The sequence below is a fragment of the Artemia franciscana genome, chromosome 11, assembly GCF_032884065.1.
Source record: "Artemia franciscana chromosome 11, ASM3288406v1, whole genome shotgun sequence".
Taxonomy (NCBI): domain Eukaryota; kingdom Metazoa; phylum Arthropoda; class Branchiopoda; order Anostraca; family Artemiidae; genus Artemia; species Artemia franciscana.
Window position 1 is genome coordinate 21,283,074 of NC_088873.1, and position 25,847 is coordinate 21,308,920.

At 33.5% G+C, this 25,847-nt stretch overlaps 1 protein-coding gene across 5 annotated transcripts in view; it reads left to right on the forward strand.

The window, feature by feature from the left end:
- The window catches only part of LOC136032960 (tyrosine-protein kinase transmembrane receptor Ror-like), a 595,320-nt gene that overhangs the window by 176,493 nt on the left and 392,980 nt on the right, over positions 1 to 25,847 (forward strand). Inside the window, exon 4 of one of the 5 annotated variants that reach the window (XM_065713448.1) lies at positions 3,990 to 4,657. The exons of the other annotated variants lie outside the window; for them this stretch is intronic. The gene's annotated coding sequence lies outside the window, so the exon portion shown is untranslated. The remainder of the gene's footprint in view (positions 1 to 3,989; positions 4,658 to 25,847) is intronic. 5 annotated transcript variants of the gene reach the window in all.

The window sequence follows — 25,847 nt, forward strand, 5'->3', positions numbered from 1 at the left end:
AACTTCCAAGCATTCATATAATCCCCCTACTAGAAATAACGATTTTCAGATTTATTTACTACGTAAAATAATTTCACTGAATCCAACTTTTCTACAAATGGATTCAAGCAACTAGAAAAGAATTGAGTATTGTGTTGCAGGACCAGCACTTAGTTTTTTCTCGAATTAACGACGCAAGAAAGCGTCGTGGACCTCTGGGTTTTCTATCCACAAAAATACGTGATCTCGTTATTTTCTCCATTTATTTTTCCTCGGTGTTCATTGGATCAGATCAGTTGTCAGATTGAAGGGACAAAGAACATTCAAACGAAAACTTAAGCTGTTAGTCCCCTTATTAAGCAACAAATAAGACTACACCACAGCACAAGTATCAATTTCTGCCATATTGTGACAACAAACGTTTTGACCCTTTTAAGATAAATATACTATTGTGAGAATTTTTTGATAGCCAATTGGTTTGGGACTATCCAAAAGCTATTTTTCCGTACTGCTGGGAGGGGGTGTGTTTGTTCCTAAACATATATACGATTCATGCAAAGTGAACATTTGATTATAATTCTAATAGATCGTTTTTCCAGTAATACTAATAGTTACACGGCATTGCGTAACAGCTGTAGAGGGGTGAAGTCAGTGTTACTGTTTGTGGGTGTAGCTAGGGTCTTAAAATTAGTATTTTCAACCGCAATTCATCGAAATCCCTCTAAGATATTTTGACCTATGACCTTCCTTCATTTGGAGGAATATATATTTTATTACGCTTAAGCATAAACATTTAATTTGAATTAAACTGAATTAGGTGAGAAGCAAAAAAGAACGGAGCAGCAAAAACAATCCAAGAAGAGATATTAAAACTAGAAGCAATTTTTATTTAAAGGAAAACCAAAAATAATTGACTCCTCCCTCCACAAAAAAAGTCAATCAAATGTATTTAAGCTACTCCATCCCAATCCAGGTAATAAGAGTCCAGCCTAATACAGTTTAAATTTTAATTGCTATTATGTTATTACTTTTAGTAGGTGAAATGGGATTGAGTGTGTTGTAGTCCCCTCTAATAATTAGATCAATTCTATCTGTTTGATCTATAATGTCACTCTTTAATTTGTTTGTGAAAACTTTTTGTCTTTTTATTTAATTCATTGTAAAAATTTTCAATGGTAGTTGACATTTATGTTATCAAATTTGTCAAAGCAGGAAAGGTTAGTGGATCAATGGTGTGGCCTATATTCCTGACAATAAGTATGTTTGTATAAAAATGGTTAAAAATAAATATTTGGAATTTTCGGATGCACCGTGGACCAGAAAATATATTTTAAAAAGTAGTATCTTGGGAACGTTTGTGGATTTTTTTTTTCCTTTTTTAAAATGAAACGAAGGAATGAGCAATAATTCTTGTTATCTCAGCCAGTAAAGTGATCATTATGAAAATACGGAAGTTAAAGATGGAAGATTTCAGTTTTAAGATTCACTGTGAATAAGATCAACAGTTCAAGGGGTTGCTTATGTAAAACATTTTAGCATTATTATATTTCTCATGTGTTTCTTATTTCTATACTTTATTCAAGTTTCAAGTTTTATGTCAAGTTTAAGTGTGCCACACTTCGAAACCGACCTAGGCGGTAGGTTGCCCGTTCTCAGCCGCCTTGTGCATATGCTGGAGCACAACTTCTTTCACCTTTTGTGGTACACTCGCTCTGCGCCACGCTTGGAGAATTTGTCCCATGCTTGGTAAACTTGGCGCGCGTCACCTTTGTGCACACGACTTTTGAAAGTGAGCCACCCATTGGACTAACGCCACTATTTCTCTTTTGATCTAAAATACCATATAAGGATATTTAGAAAACAACCATATAAGAAATATAATAATACTGAAATCATTTTCTTTTTTCCCAAGGTGATTGTATCATACCAGCGGTCGTAGAATATTGGGAGAGAGCTCGTTTGATGGGAAATCGCCATATCTAGTGTGTTTTTTAAGTAACAAAAAGGCCTTGCCACTGCAAAACAGTGTTTTCTGCCCATTTTGTGCCACTAAACATCAATTTTTGGCCCAAAGAGAGTCAAAATGACGCGGAATGGAAACACTGAGATAGGGAAATTCCAATTAATTTTCATGCTCTAAAACCCTACACTATAAGTTTTGACTTGAAAAATGGAGGAAAACTGTTTTTTTTTTTTGCATTTTTAGAATATATATCAATATTTATTTCTAATTCTCTTTTCTGCCGAGCCTAGCAGGTTACCACAAGGTCGCATAGTGATGTTTAATGTCATTTAGAAGCTACTGTCTATATTTTCCTGCTTCTTATAAGTTTCTCTTAATCGCCCTATCGTAAAAGTGCCATATTGCATCTTCTGGAGTGGGAGGGCTGGGAAGCATAATAAGGGCTGTGCTATATTAACCACACAGAATCCTTACCCGAAGGTTTTCAACCCCCGTCTTGTATGCTCCCACTCCCAGCCATAGTAAGCGAAAAATTAAAAATTGCATTTTGAAAAAGGAACTGCATAATGAAAAAATTTCATTCATTTTCACTTATTATTAAAATAATAGAATTCCTTATATGCAAACTCTCAAGGATACCGGTGACAATATATCCCCGGATTCTTACAACTCTCAAAGATACCGGTCCCAACATACCCCCCGGACTCTTTAGTAATGTAACAAAATTGCACAAATTTTGTAAGAAAGCTTAAGAACGTTAGGAAGCCTGTTCTTGATGTTCATATTAAAAAAAAAAAAAAAAAAAAAAAAAAAAAAAAAAAAAAAAAAAAAAAAAAATCATATTGACTTATTTAGTTTCATCGCCTGCTTTAAGCAAAAAATATTTTTTTAAGTTTTTTTGCATGTTGCAAAAATATTAAAAATGAGCAAAATGGATAAAAAAAAATATTTCTTATAGATACAAAGATCAAAGTTGAAACTTAAAACAAACTACCTTAAATAAACGAAACTACCTTAAATAAACTGACTTGAGATACTTTTCTATAATTGTAGAATTATAAAAACTAGCACTTTATTGAAACCTAAGATTACTCGAGTTTTCTTGAGAATTATATCTGTATGTTAAAAGTCGTCGATATCATGATCGGCGAAAGACTATTGGGAGACGCATAAATTAGCCTTTTATTTTCTGGAGGCTACTCCTGGAATCTGGGATTCCAAGAGAACATCCTGCTGTTTTTAGATTTGTTTTGTGTTTTCAGTTAAGTGATAGTTTTTAGCATTCTACAAGTATTGGAAAATATCACGACTTAGTCTATTTAAACTAATTTTATAGCTATATCTTGCGTAATCAACGAAGCTATAATTTTGTTAGTTTTAAGTTTTAACTTCGCCCTTTATTTCAGTAAGAAAAGTTTAGTTGTTTTAAACTTATAAGGGAAAAACTAAATAACATCAAAATTAAATCGAGAAGTAAAACAAGTCACTCGACGAAACTCACTGAAGGCACATGACGGATTTATCAAAATTTCAGATAAAATGAAAACGGTAGAATGTTTACCGCCCAGTAGTACGCGCTACAGTAGCAACGATAAAAAAACGCTCCGTAAAAGAAAACGCCACAGTCATGAACGGATTTTTCGGACAGATTTTTCAGAAAATGAAGAAGACGGTCACAGATATATATACCAAACAATTGGGATTTTTAAGTTACATCCATCCATACAATAAGGAATGCTTCAAATTATTAACAAACATTGGGAAAATGGCAAAGAATACGGTTTTTATTCCTTTGATTGTCGTTTTGTTGTTGGTGCTTTTTAGGAATTGACAAAGACAAAGTTTCTGGAATTTTTTCGATGCATCGTTTCTCAATATTCGTAAAAAGGAATTTATTAAAATATATCATCTAAAAGAAGAAGTTGTTATCCTACAGAGAGTATTAAACTCAGCTGAAGATGAATTTTTCAATAGATGTGCTCCTCTTCAGTCTTCTGAAGAGATTTGTTATTTCCATTCAAAGCCATTAAGTAGACTTTCATTTTAGGAATATTGCGAAAGTGTTTTGGAGTTGCAAAACATTTTGGAGCTGTAAACCGCAAGTCAACTGATGAAATTTTATCATGAAAACGTGGAGATTTTTTCATGAAACTAGCCACATGCGACTTGTGGGCTTTAGTGTTGCTTCTCTGACATATAGTCTGTTTACTGTAGAGAGGATATCCAGAACTCTGAAAAACAGGGTTTGAATCCCCCCTAACTTACCAATATATGTAATTATATCGATATAGTAGTTCGAGTCTAAATTTGACTGTCATTATGTGACTTTTTGAACTTACTAACAATGATTCACATGCTATGTTATAATTGTTGTTTTTACCGTTTTTGAACTTAGCAACTTTTATAATTCTGAAGATTCTCAGCTTCCTCGAGGGTTTTGCTTTTAACTTTTTTAAAAGCGTGAAATTCGTGAAATTCACTCACTTAGAGCATTTACTGTTTCTGTCGTGTTTAGGGTTGAAACAAGCATTTTCCTCTAGCTTCAGTTCCTAAGGAGTAAGAAACCTGCGGCTGCTCATCGGATGAGGGCGCTTTGCCAGCTGTCTCTTCGTGTGCCGGAGATCCTTTTTCCCTAGTTCCTGACAGTTTTAAATCTTTAAGTATGTGGAAAAGATACATGAGTCATTTGATTTGTGGATTAAACTTGCCCATCAGGTTTGTTTCAGGTTTTCATTTTGTTTTTCTGTATTGGTTTTTCTGAAATCCCGGAAAATTTTCTATAGAAGTCTGTATTGAAATTCTATTTTAGAGGAACTAAACTTTGAACAAAGCTATTTTTTGTTCAAAGATATTTTTCGTTTATTATTACAGAAATAATGCTGAAAAATTCCAGCCTGAAAATGGCAATAGTTATGCATCAAAAAATTTTATGTGACTGGATATTACATGATTGCATATCTGAGATGTATAATCTAAAGGGATATCTCCTTGACCCTCTCCTGCATTCATGCTTTTGGGTTTTATGCCATAATGTTAGTTTTTTCCTAACGTTAAGCAAAAGATCTCTCTTGATTTTAGATTTTATTCAGTGTTAAAATGAATAATATAACCTCTGAAATGCGAGGAAATTTTAATGTACTTATCGGTTATATAGTAAACACTCGGGAAGTGAAGTTCGATTAATTCTAATGAAATCAAACAAAATATGATGAAAATGTAATAGTTTAGAAACAAATTTGGGCTATATATTTGAACATTAGGGAGGGGGGTAAAGCATAGCATATATTATACTAACCTAACCAAACCAAAATACCAACTAAATACTTAAATAAGATTTAGCTAAAATTTATTTTCCAACCAGGCGAAAGCTAATTGTGTGGTAAAAAGAAGCTGCTTGACTAGTTTCTTGTGTCATGTTCGCATCTTCCGCGATCGAAATCCTATAGTGTTTATTATATAACCGACAAGTACAAATTTTGATTATAGATCATTCAAAGACAATTGAACTTATAACATAGATATCCACACTAGAAACAAATCTCGTACTGAGCCTCTTTCTGGTTGGTGCCCTGATATTCTAACTCCTTCTGTCCTCCTGCCTTCTGCTCCGGAGGTACATCATTCTGGAATGGATTTATGAATGAATTGTATGCCGGCAATGGAAATTTGCTAGAAAAACAACCATCAACGAAATTTCAGCCCACTACCGCCTGCATGCATGCCAGGTGCTCTGCTAATGACCTATTATAGCTTGAATTCAATTATCTTATCCTGGCCCTACTAGAAACCCCGCCAACAGATTCTTAATTACACATTTCTATCCAATGTAACTTTACAGCTCATATCATGGTATAGTTTGTGTCAATTTTTGTTGCAGTGCATTTCTTATCATATAACATATTCAATATTAAAGCAACATGGTTAAGAAAAAGACAACAAAATAGCAACTACTTCCCCATTATAAACACACGTATCTTTTTAAAATCTTTTTTCCTTATACTACACAGTATATTTTGGTGCATTTGTTTATAGTTGTTCCCTTTGCACTAAAACATATACTGTAACTTAATTTACCTCAAGTTATTATGGCAACAAATTTACATTGGAAAGAAATTGTTGTGAGGAGTGCCAGTGGAGTTCTGATTTCGGCCACGTTGAGACGTCATAGCAACATGCATTCGTTATAGCCCCGGCTTTGAAAGCTTGCGTAGTTTGCAAGAGGCCTTGTTTCTCAATTCTACCCGGGTAAATTTCTATACCAAATTCCCTTTATTTTTATATAGGTATCTGGCTTATGGTGTACGATTGTTATATAGACTGGGCTCAGTTATTCTTGCCAGTTCTGCAGCACTTGGTCTTAATGTCTTCGCGACAAAAAAAAATCTCATTTATGAAATTTATTTCAGAATATAAGTTGCCTTGGCTCATAAAGTAGTTCATACTGCCCATCAACTTAATGTCCGTTCGGATTTGAAATGAGACTTTAGACCGAATCTGAATATTCCTGAATTTAGTGTTTTCTGAGATTCTTCTTTCAACTTAAAACAAGATTATTCCACTTAGTTCATCAACCTAACTGATGTCAAGTGATTTATGTACTGTCCTATGCCAGCCTGATTATTCAACGTGAAAATTGCTTATAAGATCATTTAGGCGATCGGCTAAACTTAAGCTCGCGTTTTGCACTCAGCTGAAACTCGGGTACAGGAGAGTTTACCTAAGTTTGAATATTCACAACTAAGGTGAGCTATAAAAGTATTTCTATCATGCCACCACATCATTCTTCTGCTTTGATAGGTCTGATCACACGTTTAAGAAAAGCTACGAGCGCTATTTAAGTAACATAAAATGTACTATTGACTGGTTTTTGGGTCTCCAATTACCTTCAAATCACTCATAGAACTGATAGACTATTTGAATTACCCTTACTCCATACCTATCTACCTTAGTTCTGCCCTGAGATGGATGGATGATAGACAATCTATTAACAAGTGAAATGATATCATTTTTATACAATTTTAAAAAAGGGTTATGTTAATTTTGTTTCTCAATCAGATTGTTTGTCTTGGCTTTTTCTCCAATTAGCCACTGGTCTCAACTTTTTCACCACTGTTCACCAAGTTGATTTTAGTTTTTCTCCTCTTCCGCCGTAATCTCTCTCTCTTTATTTTTTGATGGTTTATCGTCTTCTTTTATCTTTCTATGTATCTTTTTTTAACCTAAATTAGGGCCTTCTCTTTTTTTTTTTTTTTTTTTTTTTTTTTTTTTTTTTTTTAGCAATAGCATGGAAACATAAAAAGATGCCATCTAGTAAAATACTGTTTCAAGCCTTAATATGTACCTTACTTCTATTTTTGTTAAATTGCCTCTCCTGAATTTGATCTTGCACAAGCATAAGTTATTGTCTAGTTTTATGCTACTGTAAAACAAGCAACTGCTCCTCTCAACGCTAAGGTACGTGCGACCAAATCTTCCTATACCCCTCTCCATTCAGAATTGTATTCTTCGCTCTTTTCCATAGAGTTTTTGCCTCTTATATCTCCCGTTTCTTACATCTCCCCCTCCAATTTGGGCATATCTTGTTTTTCGTTTGGACCCAGCTGGGTTACTAATATGCACTTTCTATACTAAAAGCAAAATTTTAATACCAATATATACATCAAAAGAATCGGATTTTTTTTTGCTGATTTTACTAGGAATAGGACCCCTCCTACGCTCATTTTTTCCAGAAGTCACAGGATAAAAATTTCGAGATAGCCATTTTGTTCAACATAGTCGAAAAATCTACCAACTATGTCTTTGAGGATGACTTAATCCCCCACAGTCCGCGGGAGAAGGGCTGCAAGTTATGAACTTCGCCCATTGTTTACATTTAGTATTGGTTATTGGGAAGTATACAGACGTATTCAGGGGGAATTTTTTCTGGTGGGTGGTTCGGGGGAGGGGGTTACGTGGGAGGATATTTTTATGAAGGAATTTATCATGGGGGAAGATAATTTCCATGAAGGGGGCCCTGGGTTTTTCCAGCATTATTTAAAAAAGTAATGAGAAATTAAAAAAAAGCAATTTTTCATCTAAAAGTAAGGAGCAGCAATAAAATTTAAAAGGAAAAAAATGTTACTTGCATGAGGGGGTACTTCCCCTGCTCAATACCTCGCTCTTTACGCTAAAGTGTTTTTAGCAATTTCAAAAGAGCAATGTATTCTAATTAATTGGTCTTTGTGATTCAGGGGTCATTCTTAAAGAATTGGAACAAAATTCGAACTTTAGCGTAAAGATTGAGGTAATGACGAGGGGACAAACCCCCTCATATACGTAATAAAAATATACGAGCATAGAAATTCCTTACGTAAGTTACGTATGTTTATTACTAACAAAAAAATTCGTAAATAAAACTAAAAGTTCTAGTGGCCTTTTTAAGTAACCAAAAAAATAAGAGGGCAACTAGGCCCCTTCCCCTGCCCCTTTTTTCTCAAAATTTTCCGATCAAAATTTTGAGAAAGCCGTTTAGCCAAAAAATTAAAATTAATATGTAAATTTCGTTTTCATTATTCATGTACGGTGAGCCCAAATCAAAATCTGCATTAATTAAAAAACGTTCGGAAATTAAATTAAAAAAAAAGTTTTTTTAACGGAAAGTAAGGAGCAACAATAAAACTTAAAACGAACAGAATCTATTCCCTATATGAAAGGGGCTGTCTCCTCCTCAACGCCCCGCTCTTTACGCTTAAGTTTGACTCTTTCTCACAATTCTACTTTTTAAAACAATGAAAAACTTTAGCGTAAAGAGCGGGGCGTTGACTTTCTCAGGCAATTGCTCAAACTAGATTAAATTCGGGTACAAAAAGATTGCAAATTGTTTTTCCCTATGGTTTGCTGTTTCAGTTTTATCTTTACAATGTTGAAGGACTCCCATAAGATTGAGATGAGGTTTATTCGTAAATAATTAAACATACGGTGAATATAAGATACAAATCCCCGCAAAAGCTCATAGGCCTGTAATGGAGGGGCAACCAGTGTCTTGTTCGTATACGGGCGTTAACCAAACTTATATTGTCTCATAAAACTGGCAAACTACCCTAAAGTCTATAGGTTAGTTACAAACCTGAAAAGACTGAGTATCAATTCTAATATAACAAAACTTGTTGGGGTACAAATTCCAAGATATATAGGATTTTTACGGGGTAGTTTAGCCTAATTAAACTCGTTTCTCTGTTCGCGACATGAATTAATGTAATTGGTGTCTTTGGATAAAAATTCACGTCACCCAGAACACCGCGTAAAAATGCTACCTATGTCGTGGCCATTAACTGAGGGTCAATTATCCCTTGCATCGATTACGAGGGAGTTTGTTTATCTCCGAGATAATATTGAATGGAACACTATTGCCTAAAAGATGACAAAGACCAGCAAAAATGTAATCTTGCGATGCAGGAAATACACTGTGTGTCTTTAAAGCCCAGTCTAGAAAAAATTGGCCAAAACATTGTAACTGTTTAAAAAGAAATTTGAATAAAAAATTTACATCCAGAATACTCGTAATAAATAGCATTCATGCGTTTCTTGTTTATAAGCAAGTGTCTTAACAAAGTTCCTAATGAGAGACTTTTGGCATAGTCTAGCATTGTTAATTCATTCTGAAAGGAGTTCCTGGAGTTTCAGATAAAAGTTGCGAGGCAAATCACCAATGCTTTTTTGTTTATTTGACTTCCTTTTCCATTTACGAATACGAAACAGACTTGAAAATAATATTAAACTTCTTTGAAAAGCCTTTGTTGCTGTATACTCGAATGTAATACTAGATAATGACTTTGAAGTTACATTGAAACCTAAAAATGAAGAAAAAAGTGAGTTTGAGTTTCTTGTGTCTTGTAGATGAAAAACATTTGACCATCCACATTAAAAGTAACCCTAATTTTTAGCTGTTACCACCCCTCCCTATGTTTTGCAACAGAAATAGCCAATTTGTTTCATGGCCAATAAAACCCTCAACTGGAGGTTTTGTCCCACCCCCATCCTGAAAAATGGGGGAAATCGCGTAATTAAATTATTAGAATGCATAACTTCATCTGTATTTTCTTCCTCCCAGCTCCCTTGGTAAGTGTAAACTATAAAATGTGTTTAAAAAGATGCCAAATAAAAAAATCAGCTGTTTTTTCATTTTCAGGAAAATAATAGAATTTTCATGCGGAAATTCATAACTATATCGGTGGCAACGTACTCTTTGGATTCCTTAGATATGTGACAAAGTTTTACATACCTCTTGGGAAAGTTTAAGCGAGGTAGAAACTAAAAACTATGGGTAGTATCCTACTTAAAAAAAAAAGAAAGGAAAAAAAACATGTACACTTCTTTAGTTTCATTGCCTAAATAAAACAAAGACCCTTTTGTAATGTTTATTGTGTATGGCAAAAATGAACTAAAAAAAAGCTTTCTTACGGAAGTAAAGAGCCAAATTGAAACTTAAATGGAAACAAAAATTATTGTTTCACAGATTTTTTCGAGATATGTCTGAAAATTTTCTGAAACAAACTGACATATCGGCAGAATTCTTAAAACAAGTGCTTTACTGAAAACTGAGCTTGCTTGCATTATTTTTAGAGAATTATAATTGTATACCAAAAGTTGTCGGCATAGAGTCTTATAGATTATGCAATCTTGCATTTTTTACTGGCTACTTATGAACTTTTCTGATCCCAAGAGAACATCCTCTGTTTTAAGGTCGCTTTAGTGTACTCAATAAAGCGCTTTTTTTAGAATTCTATAGCTACTGGAAGGTATCACTATTCAGTTTGTTTCAGCTAGCTTTATTGTTTGCTTCAGTTTAAATCAGCTAGTGTATTCATCTTGGTTAATCGGCGAAGCAATACTTTTTATTCGTTTTAATTTTCAATCTTAGGTAAATTAAAAAAAAAAAGCAATACTATACACTACACAACACCAGCAACTTAAATTAATGAGCTTTTCTGGGAGCAAATAATTATGTCGCTTAATAGGTCATTGGAGAGTATTTTATGATATTTATTTCGCTAAAATACGTTCTTGGGAGCTATCACAAATAATAATATATAATTAAATCAATTATTCGCCGAGAAAAGTCCAATGTCTATTTTAGAAAGTTTACGTAAAATATAAGGACATTTTTGTTCTTATTGTTCATGTCGCTCTTCTTTAGCATGGTAGATTTTGCATTCACAAATTCCCAGGCATTTTTTAATGTCATCGCCTTTATAATCTGTACAAGAGACTCAATTTCCTTTAAAAATAAAGCCTTGATAGTTAATTTACACTGAATTTTCTAACAAGAAATAACAAGAATAACACTGGTTTTTTCTAACAAGAAATAGATTTCAGAAATTATTCGCCGAGAAAAGTACGATGTCTATTTAGAAAGTCTTCTGAATGTTGGAAGATGTGAGAAACACTCAGAAACGTATTATGTCGGTTCTAAAACCACGTTCACCAAATTCAATTTCACCTGAAAATCTAGTAATAAATGGTCAATTGCTATCCGACAAAGAAGTTGTCAAAGTCAACTAACATTTTATTTCTCTGCTGTTGAGAAAAACACAGCATCAGCTATTTTTGCTAACACAAAAATTCGGATTACGAATATTATTTTGGCCCAGCTTGTCTAAAATCAATGGCACTGCAGACCGTAAATTAGTGTAAAATATGTTAGAGTCTCTGTTTAATAGAAAGCTCTTCCTTGTTAGGCATAGATCATATTCCTACTCCTGTAATCAAGTTCATTTTACCTGCAATTTTTCCACACTTAACTGAACTTGTTCAAGCTTCTTTTGATCTCGATATTTTCCCAGAAGTACATAAAAGTGCAAGGGTAATAGAACTTTTTGAACGTGGTTCAAGAAGCGACCCTTCAAGCTATAGACCAATATCTCTCCTGCCAGTCTTCAGGGAGATTTTTAAAAAAGCCATCCAGACTCACAAGCTTTCTTGATGCAAAATACTTTCTTCGTTAATTTTAGTTTTGGTTTCGTGTTGAGAGAGAATTTGTTCTGACATCATAACAGTCCCTGCCACACCTTGCGTTCGGTCTTATTTAAGCCCTCTGGTGGCATCTTCAAGATTATGGAATACACTTCCAATTGTGGCGCGGGACTGTCATTCCTTTTGTACGTTCAAACGTCTAATGTTTTAATTTTTTGGATTAACTTAAATCTACAAACAGTACAATTTTATTTACTAAATTACTATTGTTTCTTATAGCTATATTTTGTTGGGACTCTTTTTATCTATAATTGTGGATTAATTAATTTTTTTTTAAGTTATCCATCTGTGTATATTTTTTATCGGTTGTAGGAGGGTGGTGTCACCTTTCTTTTTTTATTGCCGGGTTAATGGAGTCCTTTATCCGACAATTGGAGTTGATTAGTGGTAACATTCGGCACCAGGTTGTTTCTTTTTTCCTTTTTCATTGTTTGATTCATTATATATATATATATATATATATATATATATATATATATATATATATATATATATATATATATATATATATATATATATATATATATATATATATATATATATATATATATATATATATATATATATATATCAAACCATCAAACGAGACTGTGGCCAGTAGAGAGAAAAGAGGTGAAAGACTAAAACAACGCGTATATTTCGCCGGTAGGCGTCCTCAGCACAGGATAAAAAGAAAAAATACTAAACTAAAAACAAATAAATCCATCACCATTAATAATAAATACAATTGTCGATACTGATCCACGTAGGGAAAAGAAGCTATTAGAGTTACTTCAATTTATTTGAAGTTACTTCCACTGAAGTAATTAGAGTTACTTCAGTTGCTTTAATGTTCTCATTGAAGTAACTCTAATAGCTTTTTTCCCTACGTATATATATATATATATATATATATATATATATATATATATATATATATATATATATATATATATATATATATATATATATATATATATATATATATCTATATATATAAAAATAAGTTGTCTGTGGATCTGTGGATCAGGTGACGTCATGTTTGTTCGCATATGACGTCTGAATTATTTCACACTAATACAAAAGAAGAAAAAAACTAAAAAAGGTAAAAACTACAAAAAAAACTAAAAAGAAAAAAAAACTAAAAAAGCTAAAAAACTAAAAAAAACTAAAAAAAGGTAAAAATCTAATAACTAAAAAAAAACTGAAAAAAATAAAAAAAGGCAAAAACTACAAAAAAAATAAAAACTAATAAAAAAACTAAAAAAGCTAAAAAACTAAAAAAACTAAAAAAACTAAAAAAAGGTAAAAAACTAAAAAAAACTAAAAACTAAAAAAGAAAAAAACTAAAAAAAAAGGAAAAAACTGAAAAATAAAAGAGAAAAAGAAAACTAAAAAAATATGAATAAATATATATAAAAATAAGTTGTTTGTGGGTTATGTCTGTCTGTCTGTCTGTCGAGTGACGTCATGTTTGTCCGCATATGACGTCTGAATTATTTCACACTAATACAAAAGAAGAAAAAAAACTAAAAAAGGTAAAAACTACAAAAAAAACTAAAAAGAAAAAAACTAAAAAAGCTAAAAAACTAAAAAAAACTAAAAAAAGGTAAAAAACTAAAAACTAAAAAAAACTGAAAAAACTAAAAAAAGGCAAAAACTAAAAAAAAAACTAAAAACTAATAAAAAAACTAAAAAAGCTAAAAAACTAAAAAAACTAAAAAAAAACTAAAAAAAGGTAAAAAACAAAAAAAAACTAAAAACTAAAAAAGAAAAAACTAAAAAAAAGGAAAAAACTGAAAAATAAGAGAAAAAGAAAACTAAAAAAATATTAATAAATATAAAAAATATAAATATAAATATAATATAAATTAGCAATCAACAAAGCAACGAGACACAAATGACGACCGGGACACAGGGAGTATAAATGACGACCAGGACATAAGTAAAAAAAAAAAAACTGAAAAAACTAAAAAAATGGTAAAAACTACAAAAAAACTAAAAACTAATAAAAAAACTAAAAAATCTAAAAATCTAAATAAACTAAAAAAGAAAAAAAAGAAAAAAGGAAAAAAATAAAGGAGAAAAATAAAACTAAAAAACGAATGTATATACAGACCGGGACACCGGGATACAAATGACGACCGGGACACAGGGAATATAAATGACGACCGGGACACAGGGACACAACTACAATGGGGACGCCGGGGGGCACAGGGGGATATAAATGACAACCGGGACACCGGGACACAAGGAATATAAATGACGCCCGGGACACTCAAAGAGAAATCACAGACTGGAACACCGGGACACAAATGACGACCGGGACACAGGGAATATAAATGACGACCGGGACACAGGGACATAACTACAAAGGGGACGCCGGGGTGCACAGGGGGATATATAAATGACGATGGCGACTCAGGGAATGGTCGATTAGCAATCACCATCAACAAAGCTCAAGGGCAATCATTAGAATCATGAGGTATAGATCTGAATACGGATTGTTTTCCCATGGACCATTATATGTTGCATGTTCAAGAGTCGGTAAACCTGACAATCTATTTATATGCACAGACAATGGGACAGCAAAGAATGTTGTATATTCGCAAGTTTTACGTAGTTAAAAACATATATATATATATATATATATATATATATATATATATATATATATATATATATATATATATATATATATATATATATATATATATATATCTATATTCACAGGTGGGACATAGGGACACAACTACAATGGCGCGTAACTAATATGGCGCGTAACGACTTACGCGCGCGGGGGGGCTTGGGGGGGCGCGAAGCGCCACCCCAACAGCTAGTATATATATATATGAATTATTACACAGATGTTTCTGATATATATAGATGTTTCTGAATATATATATAGATGAATATATATAGATGTTTCTGACCGAAGTTTACGGCCCACCTTCAGTGCCAAGATATAGTCTTGAGAACGCACCCCCTTCCCCCCAAAAAAAAAGCAAAATATAAAGAAAAAGAAGACTAAAAAACGATTCGACATACAAAAAGAAGAAAGGAAAGGGCCAAAGTCCAAAGAAAAAACAGAAAAGTCAGAAAAAGAAGACTAAAAAACGATTCGACATACAAAAAGAAGAACGAAAAGGGCCAAAGTTCAAAGAAAAAAACAGAAAAGTCAGAATAAAAACCTATAAAATGTACAGTGCTTTTCGCTTATTTTGAACATTGTAAAATTTGGTTTCTTTTTAATGTAGTCAGGGTCTTTTAGAGAGCCTGGCTACTGTGTCGCCGTCCGTCGCCTTAGCTAATTTGATTGGATCCAATTGGCATTACGGATATAAAATTTCAGCGTCAGGAGTAATATCCTTGCTTCAAGCCTAAGAAAAAAGAGCTATTTGTTTTAACCTAATGGTTATTGCTGTAATTTTACTATCCTGTGTGATCAGTTTTATTATACTGGGGATCTTGTTTTTACGACTAGAAATATGGCTTCCACTTGATAACCCAATTCACCAGATTCTGCGTAATGATTCGTTCAAAGTAAAATTTCTTTTTATTCTCATTCTGGTGAAAAAATTATTGTTGAAGATTTTTTGTAAGCTAGTCAGGAAGGAAACCTAAGTTAGAGTAGTATAAGGAAGCTGTCATTTTAAATTCCAAACAGATCGCCATAGCTCGGAATCCTCTTAGGGAGAATCTTTTAGTATCTTTCTCCCTCCTCCTTACTGTGTTGTAGGCCTTTGGCTTTACGATATTTCTTGAAAAAAGTGTACTTCATAAGAATCTTATAACTTAGAGGCTAACTCGTGTATGGAATTATTATTCGTTTCTCGAACTCATGAATATTTTGAGCGCTTTTAGCGAAGAGTGAATAATAGCATTGAATAGCTAAGTCCAACTATTAGAAATTTGACTACATCCTAAAAAGAAGCTTTATTTCTTTTTTGCATCAATAGCACAGAAGTTATCTTCATTAAAAAAAAAAGGATTTTAACTTATTTTTGGCTACAAGTATGAATTCAATAGATTTAGGCTATTAAAGTTTGAAAACTGTTGTTTTCTGGATTGGACATTTTATTTCCTATGTAAAGTCTTTTATTATGTGTATAGTCCGATGATTTTATTTATTTTTTTCTACCTTGAATTTTTCCTTCAGGAAAATATTGCATAATTTTATAATGGATTCTATGTAATTGAAAGAAAATTAAACTCTCTGAGGTATGTAAAAATATCAGAAGAAATTTCATCCTTGAATGTCTACCAAATAACTTTAAAATTCTTTATTCATATCATATAAAGACTCCTTTTCATTGTGTCTAATAAAGGCCCTTTTTTAAACATCAAACTCGAAAATAATCTTATGTTATAACGATCAGCAACTTCATAACTTATTTAAAATTATTTAATAATGACCCAAGTTTCTTTTATCATCTCTCCACTTTCCCGTTAAGATTTGATGAAACCTTACTTTCGAATTTCCCAGTCCAGAGCCAGGAGGGACTTACTCCGCTTCTTGCGCCGTGCTTTAACCTATGCCTTAATTAGAGTCTGATTAATTAGCCAAAATTTATCTGATTAAATATCTGAAAATTTAGTGCAAAGAGTCAGGGATTTAGATAGTGGCTGCCCCTCGTAAATAGGATCATTTCTGTTTACATTCTGGTTCAACTTTGCTCTTTGCTTTCATCTGGAAATAAAATTTATGGGTTTAATGTATTTATTTATGGTCGCTTTTAGTGCAATATTCACGATTGTCCTTAATTTGAGGGAGGTTGGCCCCCTTAGCCCCAATTGTTTACGTTAACGTTTAGTTTTTGTGTAGCAATGCTTGGGTACGATAATTATCAGTTTCCAATGGTACAGATGCACCCGTTAAAAAAATCCTTGGGGGTAGAGGGAGTTGAAATGGCGACCGACGTTTACCCCCAGAAAATACCACCCCCCACCCGCGAAAAATACTCCCCCTGCGGAAAATATTCCCGGCCGGAAAATACCCCCCCCCCGAAGCACCCCCCTTATTTGCAAATATATAGCCCACATTATATATTTCCCATCTATTCTGTCACATGTTTTTGTCTTGTCTCACGCTAAGCTGAAGGAAACTAACGAAGAAACCGGTTTATTCTCGAGTTTTACACAGCGTAAACTTGAGTGAGGGGCGTATAATACACAAGCACCAAAATTCCTTCCCCCTATGGAGAATAAAAAAAACAAAGCTTAAATAAAATTTTCATATTTGGAAAGTCATATTTTTCAGGGAGGAGGGGGGTAATTTCCGGGGGGGGTGTATTTTCTGCGTGGGGTATTTTACACAGGGGATTATTTTCTGGGGAGGGTATTTTCCATGGAGGGTTCTTGGGGATATTTCGTGAGGGGGAATAAATGCCTAGAACCGGTGAAATACCAAAAATGAATTTTCCTGTCATAATTTTCTAACATTTCAAAGGGGGAATTTTTTAAAAATAATCTTATTCCAAGATGATGTCCCCCCCCCCCAATTTTGTGCAAGTAGGTATATGAAGGTTATATTTTATTATATAATCAAAATATCTTCGAAATAAGAGGGGAGCTATTATTCCCTCAGCATCCATTTTGCATGCTCAATCGAAATACATTGCCCCAAAGGGGAAAATTCTAAATTCATTTTTTTTTTCGTAGACATTTGAAACCTGTACCATATGGCTCTCAGAACATTGAACTTTATGGTGAGACTGCGATCAACATCGTACCATTTTTAAGGGGGTTTTCTCCCTCTTTCTCTGAAATTACTCTGAATTTGATTATAATAACTTTTTATAAGTGATGAAAAAAAGGAAAAAAAATGAAAAAAAGCAATAACAAAAATAAGACACATGAAAACAATCTTGTCTTTTTGCCCTGGTTTGTTTTAATCCTCTCTTTCCATAAAAAAAAAAATCCTTGCCTTGATTGTTTATCCCTCTCAATTTTTGATGGGTTGTCTTGTTATACTCTATGCAGTAGTATTATTCTATTTTTGCTGTCTTGAATTTTATCCTTTTAAATTTATTGGCTATTCTTCTTAACAATTCAAAGAAAAAGAAAGACAATTAATTTTCTAACAAATGCGGAAACTGTTGGCAGAAATTCTGCCTTTGAATATCCATCTCTTAATATAGGTTTTTTCGACGTAGTGAATTCTGTGTCAGGATTTTATCATATAATTTTGTCCGGGTTTCATGTTATAATTAGTTTTTTGTGCTATCTTGAAGTTAGGTTTTTAAAGTTTATTTCCACAACATCAAGCCTGCTCTATCATGAGATATTTTTTATGTGGTTGAAATTATCTCAGAGCTATGTAAAAATGTTAAATGGTGGAAACCGGTATGACATCGCCATGGTAGAAGTCAGCAATTATGCTGACTGTTCAAAAGGGGCTAATTCGATGAGAAGACGTGGCAGGATGTTCCCCAAAGTGAAACTGCAAGGATGTTTTTTATTTATAAATATAAAATATCCCACGGACGAGTTTGCTTAGGGACACGAGGGGCTTTTAGTTCCAATATTCATTCCTAGCTTGCATATCTTAGTTTTTACCTTTTCTTGCTATATTGTCTTTTTCTTTACATTTTTTAACATAACTTCGTAGGAAAATCAGTTGGACTAATATAGTCAAACAGTTCGTGATAACGAACTGCACGCAAAGAGCCACTTGGCCCAATAGTAACCGAAAATCTAAAAAGCGGAATTTCAATAACAATTGATATATGAAAAGAATTGAATTTTTATGTTAGTTCTTAATATAATTAAATAAAAAAACTAATTTTTTTAGCTGAAAGTAAGGAGCGACATTAAAACTTAAAACGAACAGAAATTACTCCGTATATGAAATGGGTTGTCCCCTCCGCAATCCCTCGCTCTTTACGCTAAAGCTTTTAAATGTTTTGAAAAGTAGAATTGTGGCAAAGAGTCAAACTTCAGCGTTTTCGTTTTCATGTTTATTTTTCATTGTTTTCTTATAGTAATGCTAGAGAACCCTGCGCTCTTTTCATTGAATTTTTCTTCCCCCATGACAGATTCCTCCAAGCAAAGATCCTCCAACATAGCCCCCTCTCCTCAGCCCCACCCCCAAACAAAATAAAATCCCCCTGAAAACGTCTGTACACTTCCCAATAACCATTACTATATGTAAACACTGGTCAAAGTTTGTAACTTGCAGCCCCTCCCCCAGGGATTGTGGGGGAGTAAGTCATCCCCAAAGACATAGTTATTATGGTTTTCGACTATGCTGAACAAAATGGCTATCTAAAAATTTTGATCCGTTGACTTTGGGAAAAAAATGAGCGTGGGAGGGGGCCTAGATGCCCTCCAATTTTTTGGTCACTTAGAAAGGGCAATAGAACTTTTCATTTCCGTTAGAATTAGCCCTCTTGCGACATTCTAGGACCACTTGGTCGATACGATGACCCCTGGGGAAAAGAAAAAAAAAACAACAAATAAACACGCACCCGTGATTTGTCTTCTGGCAAAAAATACAAAATTCCACATTTTTGTAGATAGGAGCTTGAAACTTCTATAGTAGGGTTCTCTGATACGCTGAATCTGATGGTGTCATTTTCGTTAAGATCCTACGACTTTTAGGGGGTGTTTCTCCCTATTTTCTTAAATAAGGCAAATTTTCTCAGGCTCGTAACTTTTGATGGGTAAGACTAAACTTGATGAAGCTTATATATTTAAAATCAGCATTAAAATGCGATTCTTTTGATGTAGCTATTGATATCAAAATTCAATTTTTTAGAGTTTTGGTTACTATTGAGCCGGGTCACTCCTTACTACAGTTCGTTACCACGAACTGTTTGAAATGTTCGATCTTAATATAAATGTTCCAGGGAAGTTTAATGCTACCTATCAAAGGCTACGAGGCTGAGAATATTTGTCCGATTTTCGAAAAAGGGAAATACCCCAAGAAGGCACGTGATCAGATTTAGAATATCAGAGAGCCCTACTGTTGAGGTTTCAAGCTCTTATCTTCAAAAATTTTGGATTTTGTATTTTTTACAAGAAGTAAGATCACGGATACGCGCTTATTTGTTCGCTATTATCGAATCAATAATCCTTGAAGATCAGAAAAAGAGTCATTCGAATTGAAATCAAAAGTTTTAGGGCCATTTTTAAGTAACCGAAAAGGCTGGAGGGCAACTAGCCCCCCTCCATGCCCCTTTTTTCCCCAAAGACATCCGACCAAATTTTAGATAGCCATTTGATTCAACATAGTTGAAAGGTGCAGTTTATAGCTTTGGAGATGACATGACCCGCCACAGCCCCTGGGGAAAGGGCTGTAAGCCTTTCCCCATGGGCTCATAGTTTGCCAATTGTTTACATATAGTATCTGATATTACCCCAGCTTTTGACTTCGTAGAACGAAGGCTGATCATTATTTCAAAAAGTATTTCAGTAACGTTGATTACGATTGGACTTCTGGTAATTTACGCATGGTTTTCCACTTTCACTATAAACTATTCCCCCCTCATTCCTGCTATTATACTTAAATTTTTATTATTATTTATACCAAAAAATCAGATGTAGTAGATATGTTTTTATCGAAAGCTCCAACAAACCTGGGTATAAAAATATAGCAAACTTCGTTTTTTTTTTTTTTTTTTTTTTTTTTTTTTTTTTTTTTTTTTTTTTTTTTTTTTTTTTACCAATACGCGTACCAAGGATCTCAAACGATTCACAATCCCTTTGAAATCCAAATAAAAATCTATTGGCTTAAGCAGCAATGAATTCATCCTATCAAAATCCTAAAATCGATTATGCTTTTTGCCAAATTTTATAAATTGTAAGAATATTCATCCGATTCCTAGTATATCTTCCTTGAATTAAACTGATTTGCTTGGTTCCCTAGTCCACGAAAGTGATAGTACTAATAGACTCTTGAACAGGGTGGGGAAAGGGCTAAGCTTCTCATGATAAAATTATTTCGTAGTTTTCCAGTAGTTTTCAATAATTCTGGTCGAAGCCTTATCCATGGAGGGGTCAGGGTGTGAACCCTCACCTCCCCACGAATTTTGTCAGGGTTGTAAAAAAAAACAAAAATGCATATAAAGAAATGTTTCAAGCCTTTTAAACGTTTTTTTTTGTGTAACTCCTCCCGAACAAAATCCTGGATACACCCTTAATCCTGGTATTGGTAGTATATTTTTAGTTTTGATGTATTTGCACCGTTTCCCAACATAAATTGATTTTATTACTGCTACAAAGTGAAGGCAGCAGAAAACCACCCAAGGTTAGCAAACTTCAAAAAAATCCTACACCATCTAATCCCTTTTAAAAAATTATGAGCTCGATTCCCAAGAATTTTGTAGAGATTTAAATCTATTTTTGTTAGTCTCGACCTAGTCTGATCTGTACAGTCTTTCTTCTTGGGTCTTATAGGCTATAAGTATTCTAGGGATACAAGCTTACCTTAACCCCTCCAAGGGATATGTTCAAGGCCCATTCCGAAATAAACTCCAGTTAATTTGGCTCAGCACTAAGCATGGTATGATATTTATTAACACTAAAAACCTAAAAGGGGCCCATTGTTAATACAAAAATACACGACAATATAAAATTTATAAGCGAAAACGCTCCTTTAAATCCAAACTACTTAAACAAAATGGTACCTCACCTGTACCTGGTAGCTTCCCCGACTTCTTAGTCCTCATAAAACTTCTATCAATTAGTATAAGGTCCACCCATTCCTCATTATTTTACAACCCGGGAAAATTTTCTTGCTCAGTCTATTTAATTCCTTACAAAAATGCAAAATTATTTCGACCATTTTATTCAGAATAGTTTAATAATATGTGGTTTTCAGCTTCTGTATGAATATTTAAATTTATCACTTGGATATTTTGGCACGGCACAGGGGAATGATGTACCATCTACGCTTGTTTAGTAAAGTACAAGTACAAATATGCGCGAAAAAATATCAGTTAAGAAATATTTGAATTTTCTTTGTTGTACTTAAGGTATGTTCTTTCCTCGGCTTGTCGGATGTAAGTTATTTTTGAATATTTTATGTCACCAGAACGATTGCTGTTGATACTATCAAATTGATTGGTACTAGCAATTCCTGGAATTTTCTAATCCCTGGAATTCGAAAGATTTGTTTGTAAATTTCCCGTTTTAAATATGACACAGCAGCTGAAAAACCTTTTGACGGAACCTCCAATCATGCTTTTAGATTTCCCAGGCAAAGAAAGAACGTGTTTATTTTTTTTTTTTTTGTTGCCAAGCAGCACAAAGGGAGCGTAAAGAGAGGGGTATTGAAGATGGGACAGCCGCCTTCATGTATGGAATAATTTCTGTTTGTTTTAAGTTCTAATGTTGCTCCTTCTGTCAAAAGAAAACCTTTTTTTTTAATACCATAAGCCTTAGTAATATTAGTTTAACACCGGTAGTAGTAGTACTACTACAAGTAGTAGTAGTTTGCACACAACTATGCACTTTGTTTGCACTGTTTTCTAATATCTCTTCATGTCCCTCAGCATTTTCTGAAAGTTTAAACCTAATACTGTAAGCTGTTTATATTATTGTATAGCTGTTACAGCATTTTAATAACCGGCATCTGCATAGTGTGTTTCAATTTAGTTCACTATTGTCCTCAACATTACCTGAAGGTTTCATTGTAATACCTTTAGCTTCAATAGTATTAGTAGCAGTCGTCGTAATAGTAGTAGTGTTAGTAGTATGCACATTTTGCCTAGTTCAACATGCTCCTTAACATGTCCTGAAAGTTTCAACTTAATACTCTAGACCATTCCTTGGATACTGTTGATACGCCCTTTTTATAACCAGCTTGTAAAAAATGTGTTTTGTTTAATTCAGCATCCCCCTAAACATTCTCTGATTGTTTCAACTTTCTACCCGTAGCCTCAGTAGTAGTACTCGTAGCAATAATATTAATATTTGGTCAGTTGATCATACCCCTTATCATTCCCTGAAAGGTTCAATTTAATACCTTTAGTCATTCCTGAGCTAAAGCCTTTTGATAGCTTGTATGTACATAACGTTTTTTTTTTATTTGACTCAAAATCCCTTCAAAATTATCTGCAAACTTCACTTGTATGTACTTGGTCTTCTTGAACACCGAAGGTCAAACATGCCCTTTCTCCCAATGACAAATACTATATGTAAATAATGATATATACAAAAATATTTACCCCCCCCCCCCATTATATATAAATAGTTACCCAATTATATATAAACAATTACCCCCCAGGGGTAATCGTATCGACCCAGTGGTCCTAGAGTGTCATGAGAGGGCTCATTTAACGGAAATTAAAAGTTCTAGTGCCCTTTTAAGTGACTAAAAAATTGGAGGGCACCTAGGCCCCCCTCCCACACTTATTTTTTCCCTAAGTCACCGGATGAAAATTCTGAGATTTTATTCAGCAAATTATTGAGCCATTTTATTCAGCATAGTGGAAAAACCTAATAACTATGTCTTTGGGGATGACTTACTCCCCCACCGTCCCTATGGGAGGGGCTGTAAGTTACAAACTTTGACAAGTGTTTACATATAGTAATGGTTATTTGGAAGAGTACAGACGCTTTCAGGGGAATTTTTTGGTTGGGGGAGGGGTTGAGGGGAGGGGGTTATGCGTAGGGAACTTTCATTGGAGGAATTTGTAACGGGGGAAGAAAATTTCTATGAAGGGGGCGCAGGATTTTTTTAGCATCTGAATGAAAAACTAAATATGAAAAAAAAAAATTTTACTGAAAGTAAGGAGCAGCATTAAAAATTAAAACGAACAGAAATTATTACGAATATGAGGAGTTCACCTCCTCCTAATGCCTTACTCTTTACTCTAAAGTATTTTTTTTAATATCAACAATTTATTCTACGGCCTTTGTGAAACAGGGGTCATTGTTAAGGAATTGGGACACAATCTAAGGTTTAGTGTAAATAGCGAGGTATTGACGAGGGGTTGAACTCCCTCATATAAGTAATAAAAACATACGAATATAGAAGTTTGTTACACAAGTTAATTCGTAAGTTACGTATATTTTTACTAATAAAACATTCGTAGAAAATTAACAGTTCTAGTTACCTTTTTAAATAACCAAAAAACTGGAGGGTAACTAGGCCTACTCCCGCGCCCCTTTTTTTCTTAAAATCGTCCGATCAAAACCATGAGAAAGCCATTTAGCCAAAAAAATAAATAATATGTAAATTTCGTTTTAATTATTCATGCGCGGAGAGCCAAAATCAAAACATGCATTAATTCGAAAACGTTCAGAAATTAAATAAAAAAAACGTTTTTTAAATAAAAAGTTTTTTTAACTGAAAGTAAGGAGCGACATTAAAACTTAAAACGAACAGAAATTATTTCGTATATAAAACGGGCTGTTCGTTCCTCAACGCCCCGCTCTTCACGCTACAGTTTTTTACTGTTTTAAGAAGTAGGGTTGAGAGAAAGAGTCAAACTTTAACGTAAAGAGCGGGGCGTTGAGGAACGAACAGCTTCTTTCATGTACGGAGTAATTTCTGTTCGTTTTAACTTTAAATGTCGGTCCTTGCTTTCCGTTAATTTTTTTTTAATTTAATTCCTAAGAAAGCGGAGCGCATATCCAATGTCTAAATATACTCCAATTTTTATTTAAACAGGAAGTTTTTGGAGCACTGTTTATTGTTGCCTTTTTCTTTTAAATTCATAGAAAAGGAAGACTTTCATTAAATTAAATAGTTGCTTAACTAGCTTTTTTGTCTTTATAAATGTCTTTCGCCTTGAAACCACTTTTCCATGGGAGCTTGGACAATCTTAATTTATGTGATTTATCGAAAAGGTTTAGTCTTCAATTTTGGGAGAATTCGCTTGGTAACTGGCTGAATGTCTAACATTGGAATTTTTGGAATTTAAACGACAGATTCTTCTTGCAGATTCCAATATTTACGGTTCTTCTAGATATTTCAGGACAGAAAACATTTGTATTTTCCAAATATTGACACTTTTCCTTTTTTGGGATCGTTTATGCCTTGTAGGGACTGATTTTGCTCTTAGTAACTCAAATACTGTCTAGCTAGAACTGTCGGACTGGTTTTGTGGCAGTAATATAAATATCATGACAATTCTTATTAACTGAATTTTGAAATCTTTTAAGCCAAAGCTCAGTGTAATCCCATCACTACTGCAAATAATGTAAGCACTAACTAGCAAATTTATTTTAACAAAATAATAATAGTTAATGCAATTATTTGATTGTAAGTAATTAATAATAATAAATTTGATAAGGAATTAATAATAAATAAGATGATTCAAGTGCAGAGTGCCATTTAATAGAAATGTAGTCAAGGGAATCCCTTTGTAGTCCCTTTTCTTGTAGATTAAATTCTTTTCTGCAGAGAAGCAGTGATAGTAACACGGACACATGAAAAATACAATCTCATTTACTGCGTCCACTTAATTTAACCGCCTATGCTTTGTATAACTCACTAGTAAGTAAGGAGCGACCCAGCTCAATAGTAACCGAAACTCTAAAAAACGGAATTTTGTTACCAATAGATATATATCAAAAGAATTGAATTTTTATGTTGACTCTAAATATATAAGTTTTATTTAGTTTAGTTATGCCCATCAAACTTACAAGCTTAAGGAAATTTGCCCGATTTTCGAAAAAAAAGGATAAAAGACCCCCTAAAATTGATGTAATCTTAATGAAAATCACACCATCAGATTTAGTGTATCATAGAACCCTACTGTAGAGGTTTCAAGCTGCTATCTGCAAAAATGTGGAATTTTGTACTTTTGCCCGAAGAAAGTTCACGGATGCATGTTTATTCTATTCTATTTTCTTCTTCTTCTTTTTTGTTTGTTTGTTTTCCCCAGGTGTGATCGTATCGACCCAATGGGCCTAGAACATCGGGAGGGAGCTCATTCTAACGGAAATTAAAAGTTATTGTGCC